Source organism: Nyctereutes procyonoides, unplaced genomic scaffold (genome assembly GCF_905146905.1).
Source record: "Nyctereutes procyonoides isolate TBG_1078 unplaced genomic scaffold, NYPRO_anot_genome, whole genome shotgun sequence".
NCBI classification, from domain to species: domain Eukaryota; kingdom Metazoa; phylum Chordata; class Mammalia; order Carnivora; family Canidae; genus Nyctereutes; species Nyctereutes procyonoides.
The window spans coordinates 8,726,438-8,740,624 of record NW_026575052.1 but is presented as its reverse complement, the minus strand read 5'-3'; the positions used below and the strand labels follow the sequence as shown (position 1 = coordinate 8,740,624).

Here is a 14,187-nt window from a genome sequence, read left to right as displayed (position 1 = left end):
ATCTGGGGCCAAATTTGGTTAGTTCCCTCTAACCGGAATTTAGCAACATGTGTAACAACAAAAAGGAAACACCCAACCTGTTATTACATTTTCTCTTATTTAAGCCACATAATAATCCTTTGAGGAGGTACCATCATTTCCCGCCCATGGGCATGCCACTCTCTCAACAGTAGAGCTGGCTTCAGGGAGGGACAGGGACTTGGAAGCACACGACTGAATCACAGAACCACTACTCACTTCTTCCAGGTCTCCAACACCCCAAATTCTTGCAACCTCACAATCTCTGATCCTATTAAAAAGTTCTTCCTTCCTAGTTGTCTCCCCTCTCCCTTCTTGCTGGACTGGATCCCTGTCACTCAAGAGTTTCAGCTTCAAATACCTTTCTCCAGTGGCTTACTGGGCCATCCCGGTAAGACGGATCTCCCACAGATGCCACAATTTGTGTTAGACACGAGGTGTTATGTCCATCTTCCTCGTGGTAATCATAAGACACAGTGGTGTCTGGTACATAGCAGGCACTCAAATATTTGCTCAACCAATGGCCTGAATGTGTTGATTTAATACTTACCAGACTACAGGCTGTGGGCACTGGCTAGGAACTGATACAAAAACAGGTAAGGTGTGGTCCTGCCTTGAGGGCATCTCCGAGTTGGTATAAAAGATAATAAACAGGGGGTTCCTGGGTGGCTCAGTGGTTTAGTGCCTGCCTTCGGTCCAGGGTGTGATCCTGGGGTCCCGGGATTGAATCCCACGTTGGGGTCCCTGCATGGAGCCTGCTTCTCCCTCTGCCTGTGTCTCTGCCTCTGTGTGTGTGTCTCTATTGAATAAACAAATAAAATCTTAAAAAAAAAAAAAAGATAATAAACAGATGGGATAATGCAGGGTGGTGTGATCAGTTAAAGTTCAGATCTCAGCTCCCTTGAATATTAACTATGTAAGCTTGTAATCTCTCCTGAGTCTCTGTCCTCAGCTTTAAAATAGGAATTTTTTTTAAAGATTTTATTTATTTATTCATGACAGACACACAGAAAGAGGCAGAGACAAAGCAGAGGGAGAAGCAGGCTCCTCATCGGAAGCGCAATGCAGAGAGAGACTGGGAGATCATGCCCTGAGCCAAAGGCAGATGCTGAAATGCTAAGTCAACCAGGCCTCCCTTAAAATGGAAATATTAATACTACCTTTATTGTAGTGTTGGCATGAGGACTAAATGATAATCCATGTAAATAAAGCAGTAGTGTATTAGCAATGCAGAAATCATTTAATATTAACTACTAATTTTATTATGATGCTATGACACCTGTTTTTAGAATTACTTTTGCCTACCCACATACCATCTGTCCAAGACCCTACTGAATTTAAATTCCGTGAAAGGGTAAAGACCATGTTAATCTTGTTCACCACTGTATTTCCAGGGATTTTTTTTTTTTTTTAAGATCTTATTTCTTTATTCATGAGAGGCAGAGACACAGGCAGAAGGAGAAGCAGGCTCCCTGTGAGGAGACTTGATCCCGGGTCTCCAGGATCACGCCCTGGGCTGAAAGCAGGCCCTAAACTGCGGAGCCACCCAGGGATCCCTATTTCCAGGGATTTGAATCATCCCTAGTACATAGTGGGTGCTCAACAAATACTTAAATGATTCATGAAAGCATGCAGGCAGGCAGGCATGGGGTGTTCTGAAATCATTCGTTAAACTAGTGACGAATCGCTAGGTTTGGGAACTACTGCCATAGAAGAAAGGCATCTATTAAATTAGAAAGCAGGGCAGCCCAGGTGGCTCAGTGGTTTAGTGCTGCCTTCAGCCCAGGGTGTGATCCTGGAGACCGGGGATCGAGTCCCACATCGGGATCCTTGCATGGAGACTGCTTCTCCCTCTGCTTGTGTCTCTGCCTCTCTTTCTCTGTGTCTCTCATGAATAAATAAAACCTTCAAAAAAAAGCAGGGTGTGACATAAGTTTGTCCTTTAGCTAAGTAAAAAACAAACTTTCCCTTTGAGGTTCTGATTATATCTCCATAAACCACACACAGATGTGATACAAGTTCAAGGAAGAACCAAGGAGCCCCAGGTTGAGACTTGAGAAAGCAGCTGAGCAGCAGAGGTGGGTTACCAAGCAGAGGGCTCCCTGGAGGGGGCTCAAGGTGCCAGACCTATAATCTAGTGCACCCTTAAGGAAGCGTAACCTCAGAATCTGGGCTTCCTCTCTTTGGGGGGGAAACAGGGGCACTTACTCATGAAGTGTTGTCAGCAGAAAAAAAAAAAAAACTCTCTGGGTATGAATATAAGTAAGGCGCCTGGCTTATTATTGCAAGCGCTGGATGATGCATGGTGACTGTTGTTTAAAATAGGGGAACGGGCAGCCCGGGTGGCTCAGGGGTTGAGCATCTGCCTTCAGCCCAGGGCGTGATCCCAGAGACCCGGGATCGAGTCCCACGTTGGGCTCCCTGCGTGGGGCCTGCTTCTCCCTCTGCCTGTGTCTCTGATGAATAAATAAATAAAATATTTAAAAATAAAATAGGGGAAACACTTCACACGCTGAATAACGGATCATTGAGAGCAGAGCTCCGGGTGCAGGGAGTCGAGCTCGAGGTGCAGGGGGTCGAGCTCCAGGTGCAGGGGGTCGAGCTCCAGGTGCAGGGGCTCGAGCACTAGGTGCAGGGGGTCGAGCTCCAGGTGCAGGGGCTCGAGCTCCAGGTGCAGGGGCTCGAGCTCCAGGTGCAGGGGCTCGAGCTCCAGGTGCAGGGGGCCGCCCCTCGGGAAGCGATCACAGCAACCGCTGGGCCGCGCGGGTCGAGGTCAGGGGGGCGGGGCCGGGCCGCGGTATTCTGGGCTTTGCGGGCCACGCCGTCTCTGCCTGTGTCGCGGCAGAGACTCCGGGAAGAAAGGAGCCGTGGACGGCACCGAACGATGCGCATGGCCGCGCTCCAAGAAGACTTCACTTGGGGGGTCGCTAAAATTGGGTTTCACATACGTTTCACAAATCACACTAAAGTCTTCTCCCCCCCAGCCCCCGACCGCAACCGTTTAAAAAGGTAAAAAAAACCCACGGCCAGGCCCAGGCGGGGCGCGGTGGGGACGCGCCCCAGGCCGGAGTGCGCGGACGCCCCGCGCAGGAGAGCGGGTCGGAGACTCGCGGCGGCGAGGCCCAGGCGGCGGCCGGCGGGCAGGCCCCGGGCGGCGGGCAGGCCCCGGGCGGCGCCCCGCGGCGCCCCCCTCGGGCACTTACAGCCGAGCCCGCGCTCGGGGGTCCGCGTCCCGGGGAGAGCCGGCCGCCGGGCCCGGGCAGAGCCCCGCCGAGCTCGCCTGGCCGCAGGGTCTCGGCGCGCCCCTCCTGAGCGGCGCCTCTCGGGCCTCGGCTGCTCAAGGGGTCTCCACGCGGAGTCCCGGCCCCGTTTCTATGGTTACCTGTTCAGCACCGATTCAAACTGCCGTTCTTTATTGACAGCGCCATAGAGGACACACGAACACTCCTGCCCGAAGGGAACAATAAAGCTTTCTCCATTCAACAGCGCCAGAGACGCCAGAAGGCGGCCATCTTGAGGCGGGCGCGTAAGGAGTGTAAGCGGCGAGGGGGCGGCCCGGCCTGCCCCGCGCGCGCCACAGTCACGTGCCGGGGGAGGGGCGGGCCTCGCGGGGCGGGGCCTGTGTCCCGCGCGACCTCCGCCGCCGCCGCCGCCGCCGGGGCGCTGGGGCTGGCGGGTGGCGGCCTGGCTCCCTGACCTCTGACCCTTAGCCACGCCCTCCCTCCCCCACACCCTCTTTGGAGACTTTTAGTGGGGTTCCACGGACTCTTGCGGCGGCATTGTTCGGGTTACGGTCTTATTTCACGAATGGACGCAAAAAGGCTGCTCTGCGTTTTTCCAAAACACGTTCACGTGCAGAGCAGAGACGTGACCCGAGCCGCGTCCCCAGACGCATCCTCATTGGTGGGCGGGCTCGGCGCCGCTCGGCCGTGATAGGCTAACGGGCTCGTGTCAGCCAATCGTCGCGTCTTGAAGGGCTATAGTCCCGCCTCTCCCTCCTCCCCCTAAGGGATTTAGGGGCAGGTGTTTTTTGGGGGCGGGCGGGGGTGATCAGAGCCTTTTTTGGCTCAGTTTCCCTTTTCACACGCTTTGTTGCACCGTGAGCGTTCCACGCTGGAACTCCTGTTTGCAGCCCTCGTACAGCCCAACCGATGAAGTCAGATCCAGACAGTATCAGACAAGTTAAGTCACATCAGCGCTGGCCCACTGAACCTCACACTGTCACTCTGTCACTGACGCGCAGCCGATTTTTCTGTCACTGCCAGTCATGCCGCCCAAATCCAGCAGTCGCAGTACAATGCCGGGTTCCCTCTGGTTACAGCTGTTACATCCGCAATGTCAATACTCGGTCGTTCCGAGAGCTGTCATTGTCAGGCGGACTCCCACTGCATCCCTGGTTTTCATCACAAGTGCATGCAATCTGCTGGGCAGAACTGTCACTTGCATTGCCGCTGCCGTCGGCTTCATTATTGTTTTACTGTCACTGTCCGATAGGCGACCCCTGTCCATGACCACGAACTAAGAAAAATTCCGTACAGTGTAGCAATTGGACTCTGCGCCCGGCTGTCAGCCTTGTGGTTGTTTTCATTGTCATTGTCATTCAGCTGCTTCCACTGCCCCATAGTCGAGCCAATATTTAGCAGGCCCCTGCCGGGTACACAGCTGTCCTCCTTACTGCCCAATTAGTCACTTTCACTATTGTACTCACGCGTCACTGTCACACGCAGGGTCAGATTTACTAGAGCTGACGTCCAGTCACTTTTGTAGTCACTAGAGCCGCACCACGGATGCTGTGCCCCCAGTCATTCATTTCCACCATCTCTGCATTCATCTTTAACAGGAGCCCTCCGGACGCCTGGGTGGCTCAGGGGTTGAGCATCTATCTGCCTTCCGCTCAGGTCATGATCCCAGGGTCCTGGGATAGAGTCCCACATCCGACCCCCCCACAAAGAGCCTGCTTCTCCCTCTGCCTGTGTCTCTGCCTCTCTGTGTGTGTGTGTGTGTGTGTCTCATGAATAAATAAATAGAATCTTTAAAAAAATAATAGAAGCCTTCAATTTACAGAGTTGCCAGATTTGGCAAACAAACCACAAATACCTAGCGTGGTATTTGCCACATAGTAGGTGCTCAAACAATATTTCTCGAATCAATGGATTTGTTTTTTGCGAACCAGTATTAATGCCAATGCACTGTATGTAAAGGTGAATGAGTAGCTTGAGGTTCAAACATCTGAAACAATAGAAATGAGTTTGAAGCCACGATCTGTCCTCCCTGTTCCACTTAACAAGGCTCTGCATGCTACAGGGACTGGGAGAAGACATGAGAAATGTGGCTACCACGTACATGAATTCCTGGGATCACAGTTGCAAAGAATAGGATTTCTTAATTTTGCATTTCTTATTTTAAAAGGAATATGTTTATGAAATATAGGAAGGACTCTTTCTTTCCGAAGGAGTGTTTTAGCTCTGACAAAGAATGCCATCCCTCAACACACACTCATACACAGTCATGGGTCAGTGGCTGCAGTTTCTCCATGACTGCTTACTTGAGGTTTTGCTTTATTAGATGTTCCCAAGGGACTGCCTGGCCTATAGTTCATGAAGAAAAGCATAGGGTCATGGAAATAATGGCGCTGGCTTCCAGCTGGCCATCACATGGGAGAATAAGAAAACAAGGACAGGAACCTCTAAGGACCTCATCTCTCCAGAGAGCCTCAAGGATTTTAGAGAAATAACTTGTGCTTCCCAATCGTCAGACCCAACCTTGACCTGAAGGAGGAAGGTACTTGAGAACTTTTCACCCTTTCTTCTACCGTGACAAGAGAATATTCCCAGGCTGATGCCCGAGGAGGCTCCAGCAAAATTACCAGTTGTTTTTGACTACTACATGCCAAGGACACTGAGATGAATAGAACATGATCCCTGCCATAGGAAATAGAACAGCCTCCACCACTTCTACTGCTAATAGCAGCCAGGCATCATTTACCTCACCCTGGTCTCTGCCAGGGACCACGCCACACTCTATCTAGGTTATCTCATTGAATTCTCATCACCCCCCCCCCCCGCCGAAGAGATAGGTGACTTTAGTGTCCTTTTTTATGCAGGAGAAAACAGATTCAGAGAAGGTGACACAGCTTCTAAGCAGTAGAGTTGGGATTTAAACCTAGGAAGTCTGACTCCAGAGTCTTCTTTTTTCCCTCAGAATAATGTCTTGGGGGTTTTACAAAATATACGTGTCCATTATAAAGAGTTCAAGGATTACAGGGGAAAAAAAAAAAAACAAATGAGAGATTTAAAAACAGAATCACTATAAACCCTAGCACTTAGCAGAAACGTATCATTATAGCTGAGCATTTCTCCATCCCTGGGTATATATGTAGGTGGGTACATGGACAGATAGTAACGATAATAATGAGTTTCCCTCCAGTATTGCACTATGTGCGGGACATTGTTCCAAGTGCTTTCCATGAATTAACACATTTAATTTACTCAGAGAGACACAGACATAATTTTATTAAAATAAACTCATTTCACATACTCAGGGTTCACACCAGCAGCCAACCACCCGGTGATGTTTTTCCCCAAATCTGGTTCTTTTCTCAGTCTTTGTGTCTGTTCTCCGCCTTCTAATCAAATCCTGAGCCCAGAGTCCTTGGGCTGCAAAAGCAGAGTCTTTAAATAGCACCCTCTCCGCAGCTGCTGCCCGGTCAAATGTCTCTGCTGTTCCCTCAGGCGGTGGCGGTATTTGTTGAAGTGAAGTTTGCTAGATGCTTGTCATACGCTTTTTATTTGTTAGAGTAGGTATCTGGGCCTTGGCAATCTTTTTTCCTGGCTTTTTATGTGTTCAAATTTCACTACCCTTTTCTCAAATCCAAATGAAGCTTGGTCTTCAGATCTTGCCCAGTGGAGACCAGTGAGTCTCAGATGAGAAAGCTGTTGGAATTTGCTGAATGACTCAGAAAGGTCAGGCGCCTGCTCATCCATCCGGCACAAAAGACAAAAGACGTGGAGGAGGGAGACTGCCTTGCTGCAAAGGGGCTGCCCAGCCAATGGAATCTGGAGCCTTTCTACGGGTCTTGTCTTACCAATATCGTATATTGTGAATGAATCCCCTGCCTTGGTTTCCCCCTAAACAAAAGGTGCTTTACATTTAGAATGATGAAATGAAATTGACATCTCCATGGAGATGGAGCATCCACAGAAGCTATGATTTTCCAGCCAAACCTGCTTCTCCTCTTCAGCAACTTAGCTCAGAAAGGACAACCCACCCACCATTCTCTGCCCGATTGCTCAGGTCAGGCACCTGGAAGTTGCCCTTGACACTTCTGTTGCTTGACCTCAATCAGTCACCTAATCTTACTGATTTTACCTCTTAAATATATAACCTCCGTTTCCATGGCCAAAGTCCAGTTGACCTTTATCTCTCACCTACTGTAATGTCCTCATTCTCCGGCCTCTTTTGATATGCTTTGCCTCCTTCTGCAGATGCAAGCCAGCAGAGTTTTTCATGTCACTTACAATCAACTTTATTAAGCATAATTCACATTTAAATGTACTCATTTAAAGTGGAGTCTTGGCAAATGCATACACCTGTGTAACCACCGCAATATTGAGATACAGAACATTTTTATTTTTTAAGAGCAGTTTTAGTTTCACAGCAAAAGTGAGAGGCAGGTACATAGATTTCCGGTATTCCCCCTGCCTATACACATGCATAACCTCCCCTAACCATCAACATCCCCACCAGCGTGACACATTTCTTACAGTTATTGTATCTACGTTGACACATCATTATCGCTGAAAGTCCATAGTTTACATGAGGGTTTATTCTTCTTGTTGTGCATTCTATGGGTTTGGCCAAATATAGAATGGCATGTATGTAGCATTATAGTATCGCACAGAAGAATTTCACTGCTCTCCTGTGTGATACTATAATGGTGACTATATTTGTACTCTTTGCCTCCAATCCCTGTTAACCACTGACTTATTGACTGTCTCTATAATTTTGTCTTTTCCAAGATGTCATATAGTGGGAATCATCCAGTATGTGGCCTTTTCAGATTGGCTTCTTTCACTTAGCAATATGCATTGAAGTTTCCACCATGTCTTTTTCAGGCATGATAGCTCATTTCTTTTTAATATTGAATAATATTCCATCATCAATATGATTCATAGCATATTGAATTCATAGCATATTGCTTCTAGGTTTGGGCAATTATGAATTGAGCTGCTATAAACATCCGTGTGCACACTTTTGTGTGGACATAAGTTCTGAATTTGAGTCAACATCAAGGAGCGGTTGTTGAAGTATATGGTAAGAGCATGTGTAGTTTGTAAGAAACCACCAAACTGTCTTCCAAAGTGGTTGTACCATTTTGTATTCCCACCAGCAATGAATGAGAGTTCTGTTTCTCCACATCCTCATTAGCATTTGGTGTTGTCTTTATTCTCAACTTGGGTCATTGTAATGGGTGTACAGTGGCATCTCATTGTTGCTTGTGTTTCTCTGATGACATATGATGTGGAGCATCTATCTTTTCATACGCTTGCCATCTGAATGTCTCCTTTGGCAAGGTGTCTATTAAGGCCTTGGACTTATTTCTTCAGGAGGTTGTTTGTTTTCTTATTGTTGAGATTTGAGAGTTCTTTGTATATTTCAAATAATAGTCCTTTTTCAGGTATGTCTTTTGCAAATATTTTCTTCCAGTCTGTATCTTATCTTCTCATTCTCTTGATAATGTCTCTGGCTGAGCAGAAAGTTTAATTTTAATGAGCCCAGTTTGTCAATTCTTTCTTTCACGAATCATGCCTATGGTGTTGTATCTAAAAAGTCATTACCATACCCAAGGTCATCTAGATTTTCTTCCTTTGTTATTCTCTAGGACTTTTAGAGTTCTGCATTTTACTTTTACATCTGTGATCCACTTTAAGCTAATTTTATAGAGTAAGGTCTGTGTCTAGATTCCTTTTTTTGCATGAAGATGTTCAGTTTTTCCAGCACCATTTGTTGAAGCTATCTTTGCTCTATTGTATTGCCTCTTCTACTTTTTTTCAAATATGAGTTAACTCCATATAGATTTTTTTTCTGGTCTATTCTGTCCTATTGATCTATTCTTTTGCCAATTCCACAGTCTTGATTACTGTAGCCTTACAGTAAGTCCTGAAGTTGAGTCATGTCAGTCCTGCAACTCTGTTTTCCTTCTTCAATATTGAGTCGGCTAATCTGAGTCTGTTGCCTTTCCATATAAACTCTGGAATTTGTTTGCCCCCTTAAGTGGTACAGGATAACTAGAGTGGGTTGGAGCTGGGTATTTTCCTTCCACCAGGTCAGTTAGGCTCTCAGATGAAACCTCAACAGATTAGACTCTGGTTAGATGGTTCCCTAATGAGGGCAGACCTTAGTCTTAAGAACAGAATGCTCTGGTGTATTTCAAAATTGTTCCTTTCCGTTCCCCCTGGCAAAAGCACCTAGGGATTTCTCTCTGGTATTCGTTAGTGGAGCTCTAGAAGGTAAAACTAACAATACCCAACAAGACTACCCTCCCCCATGACTGGTCCCTATGGAGTTTTTTTGGGTCTTTTGCTTTGTTTTAGATTTTTTTTAAATTTATTTATTCCTGAGTGACACACAGGGATGTGTGTGACACACACAGTGACTCCACAGGGAGAAGCAGGCTCCCTGTAGGGAACCCATTGTGGGATTCGATCCCAGGACCCTGGGGTCACACCCTGAGCCGAAGGCAGACGCGCAATCACTGAGCCACCCAGGCACCCCACCCCCCTGGAGTTTTTAACTCTCAGACTTGTCCATACTGACCCTCCAACATTTTATCAACTACAGTTCAGGTTTCTCTGTCCCTACGCTGGTTTCCATTAAGGTTTCTGCTCAAGTGAGTTGTGATTCTCTGTGTCTGTTTGTCTGTCTCTCCATGTGGGGGGCAGCAGTTTGCTCTGTCACCTCACTTCTCTGATGGATCTAAGAAGGGTGGATTTTTCAGTTTATTCAGATTTTTACTATTAGAACAGAGTAGCTATTTCCAAGGTTCTTTTGTGCTAGACTAGAAACCAGAGTCTTGAGACGCTTGCATCACTTGAAAAAGTGCACTGGTCGCTTGTGCCCGTTCCCTATTCAACTGCCCTTCTGCAGCCCTTCCAGCAACAAATCTACTTGCTTTCGGTATAGATGACTTTTGTCTGTTCTAGAATTTAATATACTGAAATTATATGGTATGCAGTATTTTGTCCCTGGATTCTTTCACTCCACATAACTTAGCTGAGCTTTATCCACGTTGTTAAGTTTATCAAGACTTTATTCCTTCTAATTGCAGGGCCCTTTGCTATAGATAGACCACCATTTATGTATTCATTCATCTGTTAACTTGGGTGTTTCCAGTTTTAGGGTATTATGAATGATGCTGCTGTGAATATTTGTGTGCAAGTCTTTGTGTAGGCATGTGTTTTCATTTCTCCTGGGTACACACCTAGAAATGGAATGGCTAGATTATGTAGTAGCTTGTTTATTTACCTTGATAAGAAATAACCAAAGAGTTCTCCAAAGGGGTTGTAACATTTATATTCCCAACTTCAATTCTGAGAGGTCTAGTTAATCCACCTCCTTGTCAACATTTGGTATTGTCAGTTATTTTAAATGTAGTCACTGTAATGGGTGTGAAGTGGGTATCCACTTTTGGTTTTCATTGTCATTTCCTTTTGCATGTTGTTGTTTTTCTTATTACTGAGGTATAAAAATTCTTTATATATTTTGGATATAAGGATACAAGTCCTCTATCAGGTCTATGTATTATGAATATTTCAATCTTGGCTTGCCTTTTCATATTTTTCATGGTGTCATTCAAAGGACAGAAGCTTTGAATTTTCATGAAATCTAATTTATCGATTTTTCCTTTTAAGAGGAAAACTATTAGCACAGTGCATCTGCTTAATGGGGAAACCCTGATGCATTCTTCTCTAAAACTTAGAGACAACACAAGGATGGTCACTGTCACCACTATTTTTTTTTTTTTTACATTATGTTGGATGTATTACTCAACACAAGCAGATAAGTGAAAAGAGAGATAATATGATTTTATGCCTGGAAAACCCTAAAGAATTTCCTGAATAACCAATTATCAGAAAAAGAATGAGAGGGGCACTTGGGTGGTTCAGTTGGGTGAGCGGCCGACTCTGGACTTTGGTCAGGTCATGATCTCAGGGTTGTGAGATCCAGCCCTGCACATCATCTGGCTCCATGCGCAGCATGGAGTCAGCCTGAGATTCTCTCTCTCCCTCTGCCCCGCTCCCTGCTTGCACAGACACACACACTCTCTCTCTTTCACTCTCAAATAAATAAATAAAATCTTAAAAAAAAAAAAAGGAATGAGAGAAATGGAGAAAAAGCTAGAGGGGATGGAGAAGAGAAAGGAAGGGGAAGGTGGTAAAGTAAGGTGGTGATGATTTAAACAAACATACAGAAACCAACTAGAAGACAAAGGTCCTCGTCCTGGACTGTTGGGTCTCACCATAAGCTCCTCCAGTTTTCAGGCCTCTGGCCATGGACTGAATTATACCACCAGCTTTCCTGGTTCTTCAGCTTGCAGATGGCATATTAGTGCATATCTCAGCCTCTGTAATTGTGAGAGCCAATTTCTTCTTCTTCTTTTTTTTTTTGTGAGAGCCAATTTCTAAAATACATCTCCTCTCATATATTTCTGTCTCAGTCTCAATCTCTATGCTATTGGTTTCTTTTTTCTGGAGAACCATGATTGATGCATCAATATGTAAACTTTGCACAGAACTCAGTTAGAAGAGGTAATAGAAGAAAAGACTGTATTTAATAGCAACAAAAGAAAAAAATACCAATGTATAAACTTAAAATATCAGTGAAGGATACAACAGAAAACCTGAACAGAAAGACGTACCTCGGTGCCTGGATGGCGCAGTTAGTTAAGTGTCCAACTCTTGATTTCGGCTCAGGCCATGACCTCAGGGTCATGAGATTGAGCCCCACATTAGGCTCCATGATGGGCATGGAGCCCGCTTAAATTCGGCCTCTTTCTAACCTCTCTCTAAAAAAAAAAAATAAAAAATAAAAAAAATTTACCATTTCTTAAATAGCAAAGAAGCTGATTACAAAGTTTATTTTTTTAAAAGATTTTATTTATTTATTCATGAGAGATAGAGAGAGGCAGAGACACAGGCAGAGGGAGAAGCAGGTTCCATGCAGGGAGCCCGATGTGGGACTTGATCCCGGAACCCTAGAATCACACCCTGGGCTGAAGGCAGCACTAAACCGCTGAGCCACCCAGGCTGCCCTGATTACAAAGTTTAAATGGAAAAATAGACAACAAAGAATATGGAGAACCAGCTCTACTAGATATTAAACTATATTCTAAAGTCTCAGCAACCAGAATAATGGGCAATCAGCACACAAATAGGCAAACCAATGGAACAAAATAAAAAGTCCAGGAATAGATCAAAATTACACACGGAAATTTAGTATATGCTAAAAGTGTAAGAGAGAAAAGGTACATTTTATAATTATTGGTTTGGGGATAATTGGGTAATCATTTGAAAAAAGATGTTTTATCTGTATTTCACATCTTATGCTGGGGTAACTAAAAATAGATCAAAGATTTAAAGTTAAAAAATTATACATGTTAAAGTACTAATGAAAAGTGGGCAAACTCCTTTACAACTTTGAGGTGATGAAATTCTTTCAAATTGACTCAAAGTCCAAAAACCAAATAAGAAAAGACTGACCAATTTAATCACATGAAAAAAAAAAAATGAAGGGGCAGCCCGGGTGGCTCAGCAGTTTAGGGCCACCTTCAGCCAAGGGTGTGATCCTGGAGACCCAGGATTCAGTCCCACATGGGGCTCCCTGCATGGAGCCTGCTTCTCCCTCTGCCTGTATCTCTGCCTCTTTCTCTCTCTCTGTGTCTCTCATGAATAAATAAAAATCCTTTTAAAAAATGAACAAAGTCTAAATACAAATGACATCCTGGGAAAATATATTTGCAACTCATATTAAAAGGATCAATTTTCCTAGTACATGAAGAGCTTCTAGAAATTCATAAGAACAAGAACAAAACTCTCCCAAAAATCTTAGAAAAATGGGCAAAGACATAAAAGACCTACCACACACATGGCCTATAAATACACAAAAAGATGCTCAACCCATTCATACTATGAGCACTGCAAATTAAAACCACCCTGAAATATCTTTTTTTAACACATAAAATTAGGAAAAATTCTGGAATTTGACAGTGTGATGGTAAACAGACACTGTCATACACTGCAGGTTGGAATATAAAGTAGTACAGTTCCTATGTAGATTAACAATATTTATCACAATTTAAAACTGCATTTCCCTGGGATCCCTGGGTTGCTCAGCTGTTGAGTGTCTGCCTTCGGTTTAGGGCATGATCCCGGGGTCCTGGGATCAAGTCCTGCATCAGGCTCCCAGCATGGAGCCTGCATCTCCCTCTGCCTGTGTCTCTGCCTCTCTCTGTGTGTGTCTCTCATGAATAAATGAATACAATCTTTTTTAAAAATGCATTTTCCCTTTAACCCAATTATTTCACTTCTGGGTATTTATTTTATACATGTACCTGCATGTATACAAAATGATGCATGTACAAGGATATTTCCAGAAATAATTCATGAAATAGGAACAAAATGGAATCTAAACCAAAAAAAAAAACTTGCTTAAGTATATTGTGATGCATTTATTCAATGGAATATTATGCAGCTTAAAAAAAAACAGGTGAGGAAGCTCTAAAACCCTTATAAGGAAAGGACTCCATTATATATTGTGAAACTGAAAAAGCAGGAGATAGAACAGGGATCAACAAGCCTTTTTTAGTAAAGGGCCAGACACTAAATATTTTCAGCTTTGCAGGCCATGCAATCTCTGTTGCATCTGCTCCACTTGCTGACTTGCCATTGTAGCCGGAAAGCAATCAGACAATATATAATCAAACAGGTGTGGCCAGATTGGGCTGGATTTGGCCTGCTGGCAGTAGTTTGTCAGACTACTGCACTGTATGCATGGTTTGTTATTTTTGTGTAAATGAGTGTATGTGTGTATGTATGTGTGCATATAAGAATACATATATTTGTATTTGCTATATTGCTTAAATAACATTGAAAAGATAATATGACAAATGGA

The 14,187-nt window shown here is 44.7% G+C and overlaps 1 protein-coding gene across 3 annotated transcripts in view; it reads right to left on the bottom strand.

Moving 5' to 3' along the window:
- The window catches only part of ZBTB40 (zinc finger and BTB domain containing 40), a 72,362-nt gene extending 68,825 nt beyond the window's left edge, over positions 1-3,537 (bottom strand). For all 3 annotated transcript variants that reach the window (XM_055331865.1, XM_055331866.1, XM_055331867.1), the window contains exon 1: positions 3,401-3,537. The gene's annotated coding sequence lies outside the window, so the exon portion shown is untranslated. The remainder of the gene's footprint in view (positions 1-3,400) is intronic.
- Positions 3,538-14,187: the final 10,650 nt, after the last annotated feature.